The sequence below is a fragment of the Rhinopithecus bieti genome, unplaced genomic scaffold (genome assembly GCF_001698545.2).
Source record: "Rhinopithecus bieti isolate Rb0 unplaced genomic scaffold, ASM169854v2 scaffold_39586, whole genome shotgun sequence".
Classification (NCBI taxonomy): domain Eukaryota; kingdom Metazoa; phylum Chordata; class Mammalia; order Primates; family Cercopithecidae; genus Rhinopithecus; species Rhinopithecus bieti.
In genome coordinates this window covers 2,584,527-2,603,985 of record NW_016816842.1, presented here as the reverse complement: position 1 = coordinate 2,603,985, position 19,459 = coordinate 2,584,527, and positions in this window count along the sequence as shown.

Below are 19,459 nucleotides of genomic sequence, written 5' to 3'. Positions count from 1 at the left end.
TGTTTGGGTTTTTTTTACTGCACCTTTTAAATAATAACCTCGCAAGAGCCACTTCCTGGCTGGGGACCACTAGTGCCCACCTGCGAGGCACAGGGCTTGCTTTCTGGCCATTCCACAGCCTCAAAGTTCAGGTTTTCCTGGCCTAGCTTCTGTATGAGGACTTTAAAACATTATGAAATATTGTCAATTATAAATTTAAAAAAATTTTTTTAACACATCATGAAATGGAATCCTCTTCACATCCCTCTTTATTGACTTTGGGCATGACCTCAGCAAATTCATCGCAGCTCTGGGCAGCTGACGCCACAGACACAACTCCCTTCCTCCACTTGCCTCCACCTAATACATCACACACACACACACACACACACACCCTACCCCGATTCTGGGAACTCTGAGCAGATCAAGCCAGTACTGTGGCATCTGGGTTAGTTCTACTCCCCGTTGCCACGCTTGGTTCTCTGAGGCTTCACTGTTGTTCACTGAAGACCTCCTCCCTCTCCCCCACTGGAGGGCTTGCCATCATCCTCCTTTGTTCCCTTAGATCCTGCATTGCAGGCTGATTTCTCTGCAGGTAGTAGGTGAGTTAGGGGAGAACCGAACCCCATCTTTATTCTGGTGCCCCTTGCCCAGTAGTGAACCCCCATCACCACCTAACTGGAGCCTCCAGAGCAGGACCCCAACTCTTCTTACTTTCCTCATGCTGCTTCCTCCCCTTCTAGAGGTGTTTGGCTTCCAGGGACTGTTCTGTACCAGGCATGGGAAGGTGATGCTTCCGGGTTCAGAAACTGGTCTGCTCCACCACAACATAAGAAGATGTGGAATCTCATCTGGAAAGCATCAGGCCCTCTTAGGAAGACAAAGCCTATGCTCAGGGGTTATGTGACCTGCTCACATCACATGGAATAACACAGGCACCAGCCCTGCCCACAGAAGGCTCCCAGTTTGAGAGTGAGTGCGCATTGCTGCTCAGAACCAAACTCTGTGCATTGTTCCCTTACTGTTTCCCATTGTTATTGTTGACTAGAAGAAGGAAGCTGATATTCTTAAGCTACCTATCAAAACCAAATTACACTTATGGTCCCACCAAATATATGTCACCTGCAAAATCCTCTATTTTTTTTTTTGAGAACGGAGTCTCGCTCTGTCGCCCAGGCTGAAGTGCAGTGGCGCGATCTCAGCTCACTGCAAGCTCTGCCTCCCGGGTTCACGCCATTCTCCTGTCTCAGCCTCCCCAGTAGCTGGGACTACAGTAGCCCGCCACCATGCCCGGCTAATTTTTTTTTATCTTTTAGTAGAGACGGTGTTTCACCGCGTTAGCCAGGATGGTCTCGATCTCCTGACCTCGTGATCCGCCCACCTCAGCCTCCCAAAGTGCTGGGATTACAGGCGTGAGCCACCGCACCCGGCCCCAAAATCCTCTATCTTAGGCCTGTGTTATCCAATAGCCATTAGCCACCTGTGAGTATTGAGTACTTGAAATTTGGCTACTGCAGATGAGTGAAGGTGTATATGTCTGTGCCTTTTTATATTGTGGTAAAATATACATAGCACACAATTTACTATTTTAATCATGTTTAAGGGTACAATTCAGTGGCACTAAGTACATTTGCATTGTTGTCCAACCACCATTACTATCCATCTCTAGAACTTTTTCATCAACCTAGACTGAAACTCCGTAACCATTAAAGAATAACTCTTCATTCCCCACTCCTCCTAGCCCTGGTAACCACTATTCTACTTTCTGCCTCTATGAATTCTACTATTCTGGGAACCTCATATAAGCAAAATCATACATCGTTTTGTATCTGGCATATTTCACTTAGCACACTGTTTTCAAGGTTCATTCTTGAAAGTATGTAGCATGCAATAGAATCTCATACCTTTTTTTTTTTTTGAGATGGAGTCTCGCTTAGTTGCCCAGGCTGGAGTGCAGTGGCACATTCTCGGCTCACTACAAGCTCCGCCTCCCAGGTTCACACCATTCTCCTGCCTCAGCCTCCGGAGTAGCTGGGACTACAGGTGCCCGCCACCACGCCTGGCCAGTTTTTTGCATTTTTAGTAGAGACAGGTTTTCACTGTGTTAGCCAGGATGGTCTCGATCTCCTGACCTCGTTATCCACCTGCCTCGGCCTCCCAAAGTGCTGGGATTACAGGCATGAGCCACCGTGCCCAGCCAGAATCTCATACATTTTTTAAGGCTGAATAATATTCCATTGTATGTACATACCATATTTTGTTTACCCATTCATCCATCAATGAACATTTGGGTCAATTTCATCTTTTGACTATTCTGAAGAATGGTGCTATGAACATAGATGTACAAATAAATACCTCTGTGACATCCCATTTTCAATTCTTTTGAAGGTGGAATTACTGGGTCATACAGTAACTCTATTTTTAATTTTTTGAGGAATGGACGGACCATTTTCCACAGTGACTGCACCATTCTGTGTTCCTACCAGCAAGGCATGAGAGTTCCAGTTTCTCCTCATCCTCGCCAACAGTTATTTTCTGGTTTGGTTTGATTTGGTTTCGTTTTTAGGGGTAGCCATCCTAATGGGTGTGAAGTGGCATCTCACTGTGGTTTTGAAATGTGTTTCCCTAATGATTAGTGATTTTGAGCATCTTATTTTTATTTTCATTTTTTTGAGACAGAGCCTCACTCTGTCACCCAGGCTGGAGTACCATGGTGCCATCTCGGCTCACTGCTACCTCCTGGGTTTGAGCAATTCTTATGCCTCAGCCTTCTGAGTAGCTGGGATTATAGATGTGCACCACCACACCTGGCTGGTTTTTGTGTTTTTAGTAGAGATAGGGTTTCACCGTTTTGGTCAGGCTGGTCTTGAACTCCTGACCTCAAATGATCTGCCCACTTCAGCCTCCCAAAGTGCTGGGGTTACAGGTGTAAGCTACCTCACCCGGCCCTGAGCATCTTTTCATATGTTTATTTTCCATTTGCCTATCTTATTTGGAGAAGAAGATATTCTCTTACTCTCTTTAAGTTGTTGCCCATTTCACATTGGTTTTGTGTTGTTCCCTTGTAGGAGTTATTTATATATTCGGGATATTAATCCCTTATCTAACATATAATTTGCAAATATTTTATCATGTTCTGTGAGTTGTCTTTTCACTCCCTTGATAATGTCCTTTCATGCACAAAAGCTTTTAATTTTTATAAAGTCCACTTTATCTTTTCTTTTGTTGCCAATTATATCCAAGAAATCATTGTCAAATTCAATGCCCTGCAGCTTTCTCCCTATGTTTTCCTCTAGAAGTTTTATAGTTTTAGCTCTGAAGTTTAAGTTTTTTACTCATTTGGAGTTAATTTTTATGTAGTGTAAGGTAAGGGTCCAACTTCATTGTTTTATAAAATATATATAACTTAAGATTTACCATTTTAACTATTTTTGTGTATACAATTCAGTGGCACTGATAGCACTTTTGTTGTTCAAGTCTTAACGATAAAATAATGGGGAACAGTAAGAGCACAAAGCACAGAGTTTGGTTCTGACCAGCGATGCCCAGTCACTGGGAGCTTCCTGTAGGCAGGACTGGTGGCTGTGTTATTCCATGTGATGTGGGCAGGTCACATAACCCCTGAGCATAGGCTTTGTCTTCCTAAGAGGGCCTGATGCTTTCCAGATGAGATTCCACATCTTCTTATGTTGTGGTGGAGCAGACCAGTTTTTGAACCCGGAAGCATCACCTTCCCATGCCTGGAGCAGAACAGTCCCTGGAAGCCAAACACCTCTAGACAACATACATAATATTTTATGTTATGTGTATTTTACATAACATAATGGATATCCAGGCTGGGTGCAGTGGCTCACGCCTATAATCCCAGCACTTTGGGAGGCCAAGGTGGGCGGATCACCTGAGGTCAGGAGTTAGAGACCAGCCTGGCCAACATGGTAAAACCCTGTCTCTACTAAAATACAAAATTAGCCGGGCATGGTGGCGGGCACCTGTAATCCCAGCTACTTGGGAGGCTAAGGCAGGAGAATTGCTTGAACCCGGAAGGTGGAGGTTGTAGTGAGCCGAGATGGCGCCACTGCGCTCCAGCCTGGGTGACAGAGTGAGACTCCATCTCAAAAAGAAAACAAAAAACAACAGATATCTAGTTTTCCCAGCACTATGTGTTGAAAACACTGTTCTTTCCTCCCTGAATAGTCTTGTCACTCTAGTTGAAAATCATTTGATTACATATGTGAGGGTTTATTTCTGGGCTCTCTATTCTGTTTAATCAGTCAGTATGTCTGTCTGTATGTCTGTACTACACTCATTACTATAGCTCTGTAGTAAGTTTGGAGATCAGGAAGTGTGAGTCCTCCAGCCTTGTTCTTCTTTTTTGACATTGTTTTGGTTTTGGGGGGCGTCCCTTGAAATTTCATGCAGTACCATTTATCACCTGTGTAGATTCACACAACTACCGCTGAAATCAAAATACAGAACTATTCCATCACAAGATATCTCATGCTTCCCCTTTATATTCATACCCCTCCCCACCTCCCCTGAACCTTGGCAGCCACTAACTTGTTTTCCATCTCTATAATTTTGTCATTTGGAGAACGTTATATAAATGGAACCATATAATATGTAACCTTCAAGATTGGCCTCTCTCACTCTACATAATGCTGTTAGAGTTCATCCAAGTTTTTGCATAAGTCAATAGTTTGCTCCTTTTTATTGCTAAGTAGTATTCCATGGTATGGATGTACCACAGTTTAACCATTTACCTGTTAGGGGATGTTTTGGCTGTTTCTGGTTTTGAGCCTTACAAAGAAAGCTGCTGTGAACATTTATGTATAACCTTTGTGTGCACATAAATGTTCATCTATGTGGGATAAATGCCCAGGAGTATGATTGTGTTTAGCTTCTAAAGAAACTGCCACACTGTTTTCCAGAGTGTTTGTACCATTTGCATCTCACCAGTAATGTGTGAGATCCAGTTTCTCTGCATCCTCACCAGCATTTGCTATTGTCTCTCTTTTTTTTTAATTTTAGCTGTTCTAATTGGCATGTGGTAATATCTCATCATGGTCTTAATTTACCTTTTCCTAATGGCTAGCAGTGTTGAATATTTTTTCATGTGCTTATTTGCCATCTGTGTATCATCTTCAGGGAAATGTCACTGCATGTCTGTTGCCCATTTTCTAAGTGGATTGTTTTATTACTATTGAGTTTTGAGACTTCTTTACATATTCTAGACACATTCTTAGTCAGAAATGTGCTTTGCAGATGTTTTCTCCCAGTCTGTAGCTGGTATTTTCATCTGCTTAACAGAGTCTTTCACAGAGCAAAATTTCTTAATTTTGATGAAGTCTAATATTACTATTTTTTCATGGATTATGCTTTTGATGTCACATCTAAGAATTCGTCACTAAGCCCTAGATAGCAAAAATTTTCTTCTTTTTTTTTCTAAAGTTTTACATTTAAAGATATGATCAATTTTAAGTTAATTTTTATATAAGGTGTGAAACTTAAGTCAAGGTTCAGTTCCCATGCCATTTGCTGAAAAGACTATCTTTCCTTCACTGTGTTTCTTTTGCACTTCTGTAAAAAAATCAGTTAACTGGAAGCCAGGTGCAGTGATGCACACCTGTAGTCCCAGCTACCCAGGAGGCTGAGACAGGAGGATCACCTGAGCCCAGGAGTTCAAGGCTGTAGTGTGCAATGATCACACCTGTGAATAGCCACTGCACTGCAGCCTGGGCAGCAGAACAGACTGCAGCTCTAACACAAAACAAAACAAAACAAAGGATTAAAGTTGTAAACAAAAAAATGTATAGCGGTTGGCTATACTTACACGGGTACATCTCTGGACTCTCCATTTTGTGCCTTTGATCTACGTGTCTATTCCTCCAGCAACACCACACCATCTTAACTACTCTATGTAATGCCTTGAAATCAGATAAACTGAGTTCTACTACTTTTTTTTTCCCGAATTCCTTTAGCTGTTCTAGTTCCTTTTGATTTTCATATAAATTTCGGAATAATTTCGTCCATATCAAAATTTTCTGGGATTTTGATAGGAATTATAGTAAACCTGTATATAAAAATTATCAAATGATTCAGAAAAACAAATATATCTATGTGTATGTACATGTGTATCTGCTATACTATGTAGATATATTTGTTTTTCTGAATTGTTTATCTACTACGTAGATACCCACATACACACACATGAGTACAAACACAAAGAGAAAGGAAAAAAAGGCAAAATGTAAACAACTGGTGAATCTGGGCAAAAGGTGTGTGCAATTTTTTATAAGTTTGAAACTACGTCAAAATAAAAAGTGCTTCCTAATCCCCCGCCCACTAAAAATTATACATGGAAACAAACAGCACACCGTTAATAAATAACTCAGCAACCCGTTTTAGCAGGAGGGCTGAGTCAAACTCTCTCCAGGCAGGCCTGCTTCCTGTGTGGCCAGGTCCCAGGATTTCCTCGGACCTCCACAGAAGGTTGCAGACAATGTCTGGGAGTCTGGCTAAGGAGCTTACCAGATTGTGTGAACTTGGTGAGATCACAGGCCTGCTTCAGGGGTCCACAGCACAAAGGGGAAAGAGGTGGCGCCAGCGAGCATGAAAGACAAAGGGCTCCAGTCAGGACTAGAGAAGGAAGGAAGGTTCCTGAGTCTCAGGCGTTAGTAGCCGCCACCCCATGCAGCATTGATTGGTAGAGGGAGAGAGTATCTGCAGGACCAAGGGGGGACCCTCCTCCTTAATTGTCTGCAGGACAACGTGAAAGTTTGTGCACACCTCATGGGGAAGGGAGGAGAGGAACTCTGAAACCCTGAGCGTTCACCCAGAGTCATCCCAAAGTTACCTAAAAATGACTTTCAGTGTATTGGATCAGACTGAGATCATCATTTCTACTAAATCAAGGAATATAAACACACACACACACACACACACACACACTCACACCCCTTTCTCTGCATAATAGGCACAACGAAAATATGCAACTCCTCTATGCCTGATAAAATGTGGTGCCCAGCCCTGAACACAAGACTGCAGGTGAAACCTGGCCCGCACAGGGTTGAGAGGACCGTGAACTCCTCATTCCAGATCTTTTATCTCGGTTAATCTGATCTAAGAACGTAGGCTCGACGTCAACAATATCCATTAAAGCATTTTCACGCTTTCCACAGGAAAGGCCAATCCTTGATAGCTCATTTTCACCAAATATTTTTATTTGCTGGTTTTCAGGGTAACCACACATGTTATAATAAACCTGGAAAAGTGCAGAAAAGCACACAGAAGGAGATTTAAATCACTTGTAATCCTGGTACTCATGAATAACTATTAAACGTTATTTTCCCACACACACACAGACACACACACATGCACGAAAATCTTACCATCTTGTAACCTTTTAAAAGTTTTTACAAGATATTTTGAGTATTTTCCTATGTCATCAGGTATTTCTCCTTAACATAATTTTTAAAGACTGTACAACAGGGTTTCTCGATATTTGCACTATGGACATTGGGGTCAGATAATTGTTGTTAGGGGCTTTTCTGAACATTGTAGGATGTTGCAGACCTCTGACCTCTACTCACCCGATGCCCGTAGCATCTCCCAACTCTGCTGCATGTAACAACCAAAATTGTCTCCAGACATTTTTGTCCCTTAGAGGGTAAAATCACTCCCAGTTGAGAACTGTTGTTATGTAGTACTTTATCCTGGATAAATGTGATCATTTACTTAGAAATCCATCTTATTAGATGTATGTGTTATTTATAATTATTCCCTGCTATGAATAATGCTGGATATACCTCTCTGGTTTTGTTATTTTATACATTTTTGAATTTTCAGAAGTGACCTTCTGGGTCAAAGAATATGCATGTTTCTAAAACCTGTGGTAGGGCCGGGCACAGTGGCTCACGCCTGTAATAGCAGCACTTTGGGAGGCCGAGGCGGGCAGATCACCTGAGGTCAGGAGTTCGAGACCAGCCTGGCCAACATGGTGAAACTCCGTCTCTACTAAAAATATAAAAATTAGCCGGACATGGTGGTGGGTGCCTGTAATCCCAGCTATTTGGGAGGCTGAGGCAGAAGAATTGCTTGAATCCAGGAGGCAGAGGTTGCAGTGAGCCGAGATCATGCCATTGCACTCCAGCCTTGGCAACAAGAGCAAAACTCTGTCTCAAATAAATAAATAAAGCCTGTGACATATTGTCGATTTCCTTTTAAAAATTACCTATTTATGTTCTTACTAAGAGTATATGAAATGACCTGTTCTCCTAAACTCTTGTTAGCTCTGGAAATTATAATTTTTAAAGATCTTTGCAAATTTTATTTTTGCTGTAAGACAATTATTTCAGTTAAATTTTTTCTTGAAAATTTTAGTTTGCCAGGATTGTGGGGAAAAGAAAGAGAGATCAGCCTGTTACTGTGTCTATATAGAAGGAAGTAGACATAAAAGACTCCATTTAGTTCTGTATTTGAGATGCTGTTAATCTGTGACCTTACCTCCAACCTTGTCCTTGCAAGAGACATGTGCTGTGGTGACTTAAGGTTTAAAGGATTTTGGGCGGTGCAGAATGTGCTTTGTTAAACAAGTGCCTAAAGGCTGCTTATGGTTAAAGGTCATCACCATTCTCTTTAATCTCAAGAAAGAGAAAAACATTTGTCTCCTGCCCCTCCCTGGGCTATGGAACATCTCCGGGTAATACCCATTGTGTGCCTTGTTTACTGAGTGAGGAGAAACCGCCTTTAGGAATAAGGTGGGACTTGCTGGAGCAATACTGCTAAAAGGTTTATGGAGATGTCGCATATACATCTCAAGGCACAACATTTTCTTTTAAACTTATTCATGTTACAAGGATTTTTTGTTCATATGTCTTACTGCTGATTTCCTCCCTACAATGATCCTATTGTCCAGCCACTCCCTTATCTTTTTGATGGTAAAGATAATTATCAATAAATACTAAGGGAACTCAGAGGCCGGTGCCGGCGTGGGTCCTCTGTAAGCTGAGCCCCGGTCCCCTGGGCCCCGCTTTTCTTTCTCTACACTTTGTCTCTGTGTTTTATTCCTTTTCTCAAGTCTTTCGTTTCCACCTAACGAGAAACACCCACAAGTGTGGAGGGGCAGGCCACCCCTTCAAGGATGTTTTCAATCCTGTCTCCGTCTCTGATAAGTTTTCTATCGTTAACTTCATGTCACTTGCAAATTTGACAAGAATTTAAATGTTGTAAAAAAAAAATAGAGTTTAACCTAGACTCCTGTAGCAGGCCAATAGAAATTTCCCATCAATCCACTAGTTCAGCATTCCTAGATACAATCATTCAGCGAGTCCCTAACCCACTTAATTACCTCAGCCTCTAACTGATATTTTCCAACCTTTCCTAAAGGGTACAATGAAAGACAATGTCAAATGTTTTGTTGAAGTCTAGATTTAGTATCTACCACATTTCTCTGGTGAACCAATCTAATAACCGTATGAAAGAATAACTCTTTACCTGTGTACAATGCCTTACAGTTTGGACGCATTTTTAAATTCGCTTATTTTCATTTGGACAAATGAAAATATGTATTGCGCGTACTCAGCCTATCCCCCTATTTTCAGCCTCCCTTTTGGATGTAGTTGGGGCCTCCAAACCCTACGCCTTTCCAGAGTTCTATAGCATGAATCTGTTTCTTGGCTTTTCTACTGCCAGGTTGGGTTTCTGGTCTGCTGAGCCAGTGCCACCCAACACTGTTCTTCCCTTAAGAGTTACATCTCCTATGAGCTAGGCACAGTGGCACACACCTATAGTCCAGCTACTTGGGAGGCTGAGGCAGGAGGATCACTTGAGCCCAGGAGTCTAAGGCTGCAGTGCACTGTGATCACACCTGTGAAGAGCCCTGCAGTCCAACCTGGGCAGCATAGCACGAGCTCATCTCTTAAAAAAAAAAAAAAAAAGAGTTACATTTCCTAGTCTCCCTCACAGGCAGGACTGCCAGGAATAGGTCTGCAGTTCCTGAGGTTTAAAGCTGATGCAATTTAGGACCCACTTTTTAAAAAATATACAAAAATGGCCAGACACGGTGGCTTATGCCTGTAATCCCAGCACTTTGGAAGGCTGAGGCAGGCGAATCACCTGAGGTCAGGAGTTTAAGATCAGCCTGGCCAACATGGTGAAACCCCGTCTCTACTGAAAATACAAAAATTAGCCTGGTGTGGTGGTGGGCACCTGTAATCCCCGCTACTCAGGAGGATGAGGCAGGAAAATCGCCTGAACCCGGGAGGTGAAGGTTGCAGTGAGTCAAGATCACGCCACTGCACTCCAGCCTGGGCGACAGAGTGAGATTCTGTCTCAAAAAAATAAATAAAATAAAATAAAATAAATATATATATACACACACTATATATATATATACCAAACTTAGGCCAGGTGCAGTGACTCATGCCTGTAATCGCAGCACTTTGGGTGGCTGAGGTAGGTGGATTGTTTGAACCTAGGAGTTCAAGACCAGCCTGTGGAACATGGCGAAACCCCATCTCTACAAACAATACAAAAATTAGCTGAGTGAGGTGGTGTGCACCTGTAGTTCCAGCTACTTGGGAGGCTGAGGTGGGAGGATCACTTGAGCCTGGGAGGTGGAGGCCACAGTGAGCCGATGGCACCACTGCACTCCAGCCTGGACAACAGAGTGAGACCCTGTCTCAGAAAAATATATAAATATATGCAAAATTTGTGACAATGGTAAATATCTATTTACTTGAAAAAAGGAAATCTCAAGTTAAACACTTAAAAAGCTGAAATATACCACAAATAACATAAAATCCAGAAAAACAATACAATGTTTTTATTTCTATTTATTTTTTCTTAGGAGTCTGCTCAGGAAACTCTCCTCTGACCAGTCTATATAAAGAGCCAGTCTCCATTCTTCGCCCTGCTTTCTTTTATTTGATAGCATTTATCCCAAGAGCATCACATCTGTCTTATTTGTTCACGTATTTTCTTTCTTCCCCTCTAGAATGTAAGATCTAGAGGGCAAAAACATTTTCTGTCTAGTTTGCCATTTTGCCCCCAAAACCAGAAAAGGATAAGTACTCAAGGGGTGTTGAATAAATGTTGGAAATTTTCACATAGAACCCCATATCTCACAAACTGTATGTAGAGTACGATCCAGTTTTGTTTAAAATATGCATAGAAAAGAAGACCAGAAATAGATCAAAATATTTAAAGTGATTATCTTGGGTTGATAAAACTAGGATTGATTTTCATTTTCTTAATCCTATTTTCTAGATATTCCAATTTTCATTTCAGTGATGTATTTAAAATTTCACATAAGTGAAATGCTCATGATTAAATGGGAGATGGAAAAGCTAGAAACAAAATGTATCTACTATGATCCTGATTTATTTAAGACATTTTTTAATTAAAAAAAGACTTGAAGAAAATGCAGCAACAAATTGAAAATGGCTACCTCTGGAAGTTGGAATAACAGATAGTTTTCATTTCTTTCTACTTGTTATGTTTTGTAGATTTTATAATGAGCATGAATTACTTTGATAATGCATGATAATAAAATAACAAATGTTACTATGGAGGAAAGAATGGGGTTGAGAAAATGAGGTTCCATTAAATTAGAGATAAGGCTTGATGTTTATTTGGTAGTGTTCAAAGAAAGGTCAGGGAAGACAAAAAAGAGTACCAAGAAAGGGGGAATAAGGTGGGAATGGGAGGTCTTGATGAGATCAAGATGGTCATAAGGAAAGAAAGAAGGGATGAATATAATAATGTAGGTGGAGCAGTGGAGCAGAGGAAGCAAGGTGGGCTTTCCCTCATTTGGATTGAAATGAGAGCCCGCTCTCAGAACTTCCTAAAGCAGCCCTAGAATAATAAATTAATGAGAATGTGAATGGAGAAGTCCAAGTTGAGTAGCAAGTAAATGGATATCATTTTGTAAACTTTTTTTTTTTGAGACAGCGTCTTGCACTGTCGCCCAGGCTGGAGTGCAGTGGTGCAATCTCGGCTCACTGCAAGCTGCTCCTCCCGGATTCTGGCCATTCTCCTGCCTCAGACTCCCAAGTAGCTGGGACTACAGGTGCCCGCCACCACGCCTGACTAATTTTTTGTATTTTTAGTAGAGACGGGTTTCACTGTGTTAGCCTGGATGGTCTCGATCTCCTGACCTCATGATCCGCCCGCCTCAGCCTCCCAAAGTACTGGGATTACAGGCGTGAGCCACTGTGCCTGGCCCATTTTGTAAACTTCTGATGGGCTCTTTTAAAAATCAATGAAGAAAAAATATATTCTGAAATTGCTCCAAATGTCTTCTTATCTCCAGTTTTTCAAGACAGGTTTCTGAATCAGGATATTCATGACTTAATTGTGCATTAATTCAGGTGGTAATGATTGACCATAACTGCGAATAACAGGACACATTCTTGTGGTCTCCTGAGGACCACCTGGGTAATGGAATAATAATGACAATTAGGATGTGGTGAATCCAACTTCTCACTATGAAATAAAATGCCAAGTAGAAGTAGTTAGTATTCATTCAAAGCAGCATGTGAATAATCAGATAAAAGAAAAGTACTTAGTGAAGGCAAGAAACACTTAGTGAAAAGTCTTTTAACATTTATTCTTGTAGCACAATAAAATAAAAATGTGAGTTAGTGTTAAAATTCATAGCTTATCTAAAGAAACTCCCCAGGACTTACTGCCTACATATAAAGTTACTTTAAAGACAGAAATAGAGACTGTATTGTAAAATAGAATTCAAAGTTCCTTTTTATTAGAATACACATTGATGTGTGAAAGTACTTTTAATTAGAGATAATTAAAATAATAGGCTATATTTAAAATAATTACATACTAAAAGATGTCTACAAAATGATGGGAACTTGGCTATAAAATTTTAACATGAGCAATATTAAGCATAATAATACCTTATCTAGATGAATATGTTTTTTTGCTAATCTATCTTTTCACCCCACTTGCCCTTATTCTGCCTAGAAGGGAAAAAAACTCACCAATTTACAGACCTTGATTCAGCCAGTATGGAATAAATTTACTGGAGTTATAGCTTTATGACAAAGTTATAAACATAAATTTCCCATTGAAATAAAACTTAAAAATACCGGATCCCTTGAAGTATCTATCTATACACATATCTACAGAATAGATAACTACATATTTAATATTTGACAGGTCTGACTGTGTTCCTGACATTGATAGTTAACTTAAAAGAAAATAAAACTAGAAAGCCCTAGCTAAGAAGAGATGTTTAACTTAAGTATAACCTAAGTAGTAATAAAATGAAATACAAATTAAAACAAGGAACTTTTCTTCCCCCACTCAAATTAGCAAAGCATTTTTTAAATGATAGCACCCAAAGAATTGTTATCAATCATCACCAATAGTGTTTTAAAGTGGTTCAAACATTTTGTAAAGTAATCTGGCAATATATATTGAGAGGCACAAAAAAGATTGTAACTTTCAATTTAGCAATTCCAGCTGTAGGAATGTGTCCGAAGGAAATAATCTCAAACACAGAAACAGCTACAACCAAAAAATAATAATCATCTAAGCATTATTCATAATAGAAAAAAAGGAGGGAGGAGAGAACCCTGAAAAAATTGAAATAGCTAATAAAAGAACATGTAAATTATAGCACATTCATTTGTTATATTCTGCAGGTGGTAAAAAATGATAGTTATTAAAAACTAGGGGAAAACATGGAAGAAATCTTACAGTGGGTTAAATTTTAACAGCAGAATGTCAGTTTGAATATATTTATGATTGCAATTCTTCAAAAATATGCTTTTTAAAAATACAGAAGAAAATACATGAAAAAGATAATGATAGGGCTATTAGGTGATGAGCAGATGGATACTTTTATTCTTTTCTATACTTACTACAATTTTGTGATGTGATTATATTACTTTAAAATAAAATATTGTTAAATTTTGAAATGGAGATTTACTGGCTTGGAGTTGTTGGTTTTTTCCCCAGCGTTTTACTGGCTTGGGGTTGTTTTTTACCCCAATGTTTTTCCACCTTCTTCTTCTCCTTTATTTTATTTTTTATTTTATCTTATTTTGTTTTATTTATTTTGAGACAGGGTCTCACTTTGTGCCCAGTCTGGATGGAGTGCAGTGGCACAATCACAGCTCACTGAAGCCTCAGTCTCAGGGGCTCTAGCCGTCCTCCCATCGCAGCCTCCCGAGTAGCTGAGACTACAGGTGTGCGCTACCATGTCCCGCTAATTTTTACATTTTTTTGTTGAGACAGAGTTTCACCATGATGCCCAGGCTGGTCTTGAGCTCCTGGGCTCAAGCATTCCTCTCGCCTCAGCCTCCGAAAGTGCTGGGAATACAGGCGTGAACCACCGCACCTGGCCCTCCAGCTTCTTGTTTAATGCCACTAAATCTCTGAGGCCTTGATAAAACTAGACAGCATAAACATAAAGTAAAATGGAGGGGGGGTGGGAATTTTTAGGTAAATACAGCTGAAAATGCTTACGATGAAATATGATATTAAAAATTGGATACAAAGTGCTTTATCTAATGTATTCTGATTTTCATTTGTTAAAATATTTTATTAAAATAAGGTTTGACCTTAGATATGACAAAGGGCAAGCAAGAAAAGAGAAAAATACATAAACGAAAATTCATCAAAATTAAAACATTTTGTGCTTTGAAGGACAAAGTGGGTGCACTTTATACCCAGTAGCATGACTATAATAAAAAGATACTGTTGACGAGGATGTGGAGAAATCAGAATCCTCATACATTGCTGGTAGGAATGTAAAATGGGGCAGTTGCTTTGGGAAACAGTTTGGAAGTTCCTCAAAAAGTTAAACATGGAGTTACCATATGAGCCAACAATTGCATTCCTAGGAGAAATGAAACGTACAGGCAGAAAAACTTACACATACATGAAAGTTCAGAGTGACATTATAAATAGTCCCAAAGTAGAAACAACCCAAATGTCTATTAACAGACCAATGGACAAACAAAATGTGATATACACAAGCAATGAAATATGATTCAACTGAAGGAAGTTCTGATACATGCTGCAACATGGATGAACTTTCTTGTTGTATTTTTTGTTTGTTTGTTTGTTTGTTTGTTTTGAGATAGGGTCTCACTCTGTCCCCCAGGCTGGAGTGCAGTGGCACAAATAGGGCTCACTAAAGCCTTGACCTCCCAGGCTCAAGTGATCCTCCCACCTCAGCCTCCTGAGTAGCTGGAACCACAGGCGCCTGCCACCACGCCTGGCTAATTTTTGTATTTTTTGTAAAGATGAAGTTTTGTCATGTTGCCCAGGCTGGTCTCCAACTCCTGGGCTCAAGTGATCCTCCTGCCTCAGCTTCCCAAAGTTGTGGGATTACAAGAGTGAGCCACCACACCCAGCGTCATGGATGGACTTTGAAAACAATCTGAGTGAAAGAAGCTGGTTTCACACTTTTACACTGTTCATGGGACTGTAAACTAGTTCAACCATTGTGGAAGACAGTTCTAGATCCTCAAGGATCTAGAACTAGAAATACCATTTGACCTAGTCATCCCATTACTGGGTATATATCCAAAGGATCGTAAGTCATGCTGCTATAACGACACATGCACACGTGTGTTTATTGTGGCACTATTCACAATAGCAAAGACTTGGAACCAACCCAAATGTCCATCAATGATAGACTGGATTAAGAAAATGTGACACATATACACCATGGAATACTATTCAGCCATAAAAAGGGATGCATTCACGTCCTTTGTAGAGACATGGATGAAGCTGGAAACCATCATTCTGAGCAAACTATCGCAAGGACAGAAAACCAAGCACTGCATGTTCTCGCTCATAGGTGGGAATTGAACAATGAGAACACTTGGACACAGGAAGGGGAACATCACACACCAGGGCCTGTCGTGGGGGGAGGGGGGAGAAAGATAGCATTAGGAGATATACCTAATGGTAAGATGGAACGAGTTCAATGGGTGCAGCACACAACATGGCAGCGTGGCACGTGTATACATATGTAACAAACCTGCACGTTGTGCACATGTATCCTAGAACGTAAAGTATAATAAAAATAAATAAATAATGAAAGTAAAAAAGAAGTTGGTTCCAAAAGACCATATATTGTATGATTGCATTTATATGAATATCTAGATTAGGCAAATCTATAGGGACAGAAAGTAGATTAGTGGTTTCCCAGGACTGGGGAATAGCGGGGTGGGAGAATGGATATGGGGCTTCTTTCTGGATCCATGAAAATATTCTAAAATTGCAGTGATGGTTGTCCAATTTTGTGAAGGTATTAAAACTGTCAAATTCATATGCTTTAAGTGGGTAAATTATATGGTGTGTGAATTATATTTCAATAAAGCAGTTTTTTTTAAGTACAACACCTCTACTAGAATGACCGATGATTTTCATTTTCATCTGTATTTTGGTGGTGAGCAGTGTTCATAACAGGCATCATCTAATAAAGTGTTATCAATGACAACAGTTATGTATCATCAAAAAGCCAGTGAGGCAGAGCTGCTGAGCACTCTAGTAAGCTCAGGAGCCAACAGAGATCTGGATCACAATCCTTGGCTAGGCTGCTATTAATTATTAGTTGGGTGATCTTGAGCAAGTCACCTAACCTGTCTTGTGCCTTAGCTTCTTTCTCTGCACAGAGAACAGCATGATGATTTCTTCGTACTAGATTGTTCTGAGCATTAACGTAGAGTTTGCTTAACATGGCATATGGCAAACTCTCAATAAATGCAGGTCAGCAATAGGAGTAGGAATGGTAGAGGTATTAGTGCTAGTGGTAGTCGTCATAGGGCATCCATAGTGCAAAAACGATTATGAACCACCACTCTCAGCCCACATCATGTTAGCAAGGCCCTCTCTCTGCAGGTTGGTAGGTTGTTGTAAGTGAGGAGGCGGGAGAAGATGCCTCCCCAATTCATATGGCTTTTGCAGAAAGTGTTGAAAGAAGAATTCTTTTGGCTTTCTGGGCATTTCAAATTCCTAACTCTGATTATTTTTTTCTCTATGCTTAGGGGAGGCCAGAGGGAGGCCCTTCTCTGAGCTCTGTGGAGGCCAGCAAGTAGAACATTTCTTTCCATTTTGCTTCTATGTATGTTTCTTTCACTTTCTTTCTTCTTTTTAAAATTCACACCAAAATAAATGATTGAATTTAGATTTTTTCCAACTTAATAAAATTACCTTGCATTCAAAAACTATATTTGAGAGATATAAAGTAATGGACCTCAGTGGAATATGAGGTTTATCACTATCGGGTCTGTCCTGTTAGGAGCCTCATACATTCTACCATTTTACAGAGCTCTACATAATTAAGGAAAATTAGGCTGGGTTTTTGCTCTTTTTGAATTTAGATTTGCTGTCTGTAAACACAGGGTCACATATTCTAGAGAAATTCCTTCACATGTACAAAAGAGGATGTGTTTGATAATGTTGGCATCGACGTCATTGGTCATGGCAAAAATAAATTTTAATCATGCAATTAAAAACAGGTGGCAATGGAGTTTGAATGAATTAGAGCCATACTTATTAACAAGAAAAAAACTCCAAAAATTAAATTAGAAAGTTGAAAGATACTGGGAGTGTGATCTCATTTATATGAAGCTCAAAATCTATGAAACAATACTATTGTTTTGGATGCATATATGAATAGTAAAAGCTAAAAGAGTTGCATGGGAATAATAAACACGAAATTCAGAATAGCGGTGATTTGGGCAGTGAAAGAAGGGAGGGGAATGGAGTCAGGAAGGTGCCTTCAACTGCATTTGTATGATTTTAGTCTGTGCTAGAACATGGAAAGAAGAGATTTGAAATTCTCATTTGATCTTATCAATTCTAAGGGATGCAGGTGTTGTTAAAACTATTTTACAGGTCAAGAAATGTTCTTTATATTATTTTAATGGCTTTTCATATATTATTTCACACTTTATAAATCATTTTTTAAAGAAAAAATGTGGAGGCATGTAGTTTGCTCTACTATTCTCTCTACTTTTCTGAATTGTAACATTTTTCAAATAAATAAAATACTATATGTTAATGTAAACTCTACACGCATAACTTCCCCTTTTTGTCACCTATGTTTAGTACTCCAATGAATTGAAGGGAAGATAGAGTGAGTAGTGATATTATTTCAGAAGTAGTGAACCAAGGCCTCCTCTGCTGAGAACCAGAACTTGAAATAAATTAGGTTTGGTTCAGTCTGGAGTATTAATTGGATTTAATAATTTATGAGCTATGTGTCACAAGGGTCCATGATCCTTAAAAGAATTAATCACATTTCAAAGGGCATTGAAAACCATATAAATGCAATAAAGTTGCTTAGTCTATTCATCAGCACATTACCTTAAAGTCCTGTGGAAAAAGTGGCCTATTTAACATTCTAAAAATTAGTCCAGACTTTTGCATCAGACTTTGTGCAATGTCATTTACTACCCATGGGAAAGAAATGATTACACAAATACTGTAACGCAACACATGTTTTATAAAGATACATACATATTTAGCAACATATATATTAGATACATGGGTGGATGACTACCTGGAGGGTGGAGGAGATTGGTTAAAAATAAAATAAAATGTCTTCTGGCGGGTCTGGCTGGATTTCCACTGGATTAGCCCACTTTCAGAAGGTGAGGACAGCCTGAGGCAGTGGAGGCTTGGGTCTTGCTCACTTCCTTGACTGGTGGTGGGAGAAAGCTGGAGACCTGTATTGTTGTTCAGTCTGCTTGGGAGAGGGAGGGGCCAGCCCACTGCACCCCAACATTGTCTCCACTTGACTAGAGCCAGGAGAGGAGGAGGAGGTAAGGGTTGTTGCTGGGCTCTTCAGTTCTTGTTACTACTGCTATTGCTGTGGAGCTATGACTAATTATACTGCTTCTGTATCTGCTAATGACACCGCCGTGTTTGAGCCCTTCATATGTGCTAGAACATGGAAAGAAGAGATTTGAAATTCTCATTTGATCTTATCAATTCTAAGAGATGCAGGTGTTGTTAAAACTATTTTACAGGTCAAGAAATTAAGATGCAGAGAAGTCAGGTACCTTATCCAAGATCTCATGATGAATTACATGGCACAGCTAGTCTGAGCTTTTCTTTACGTCTCTGGGGTCACACCTTCCAGCTGTTGTCATAAAATGGGGCAGTCATGTTTTTGTCAGCTGCAGAAATTCTCACTGTCAGAGAAGAAACCAACTCCAAACCCAGACTCATCAGGTGAGAAAAGAGTTTTTCTTTTTAATAGCCTAGACCACATATAAATTGGTAAATGTACTTAGGAACCTGTATTGATAATCAGAAAAGTTATCTATTCTGTGACCCAGCCATTCTACTACTAGGAATATATCCTAAGGAAATCTTTAGAGAAAAGAGTATGCATTTATTCACAAGGATGGACACTAGAGCGTAATTATAGAGGTGAAAAAGTGAAAGCCACCCTCAAGTTCAATAATAAAGGGCTGATAAATTATACATACAG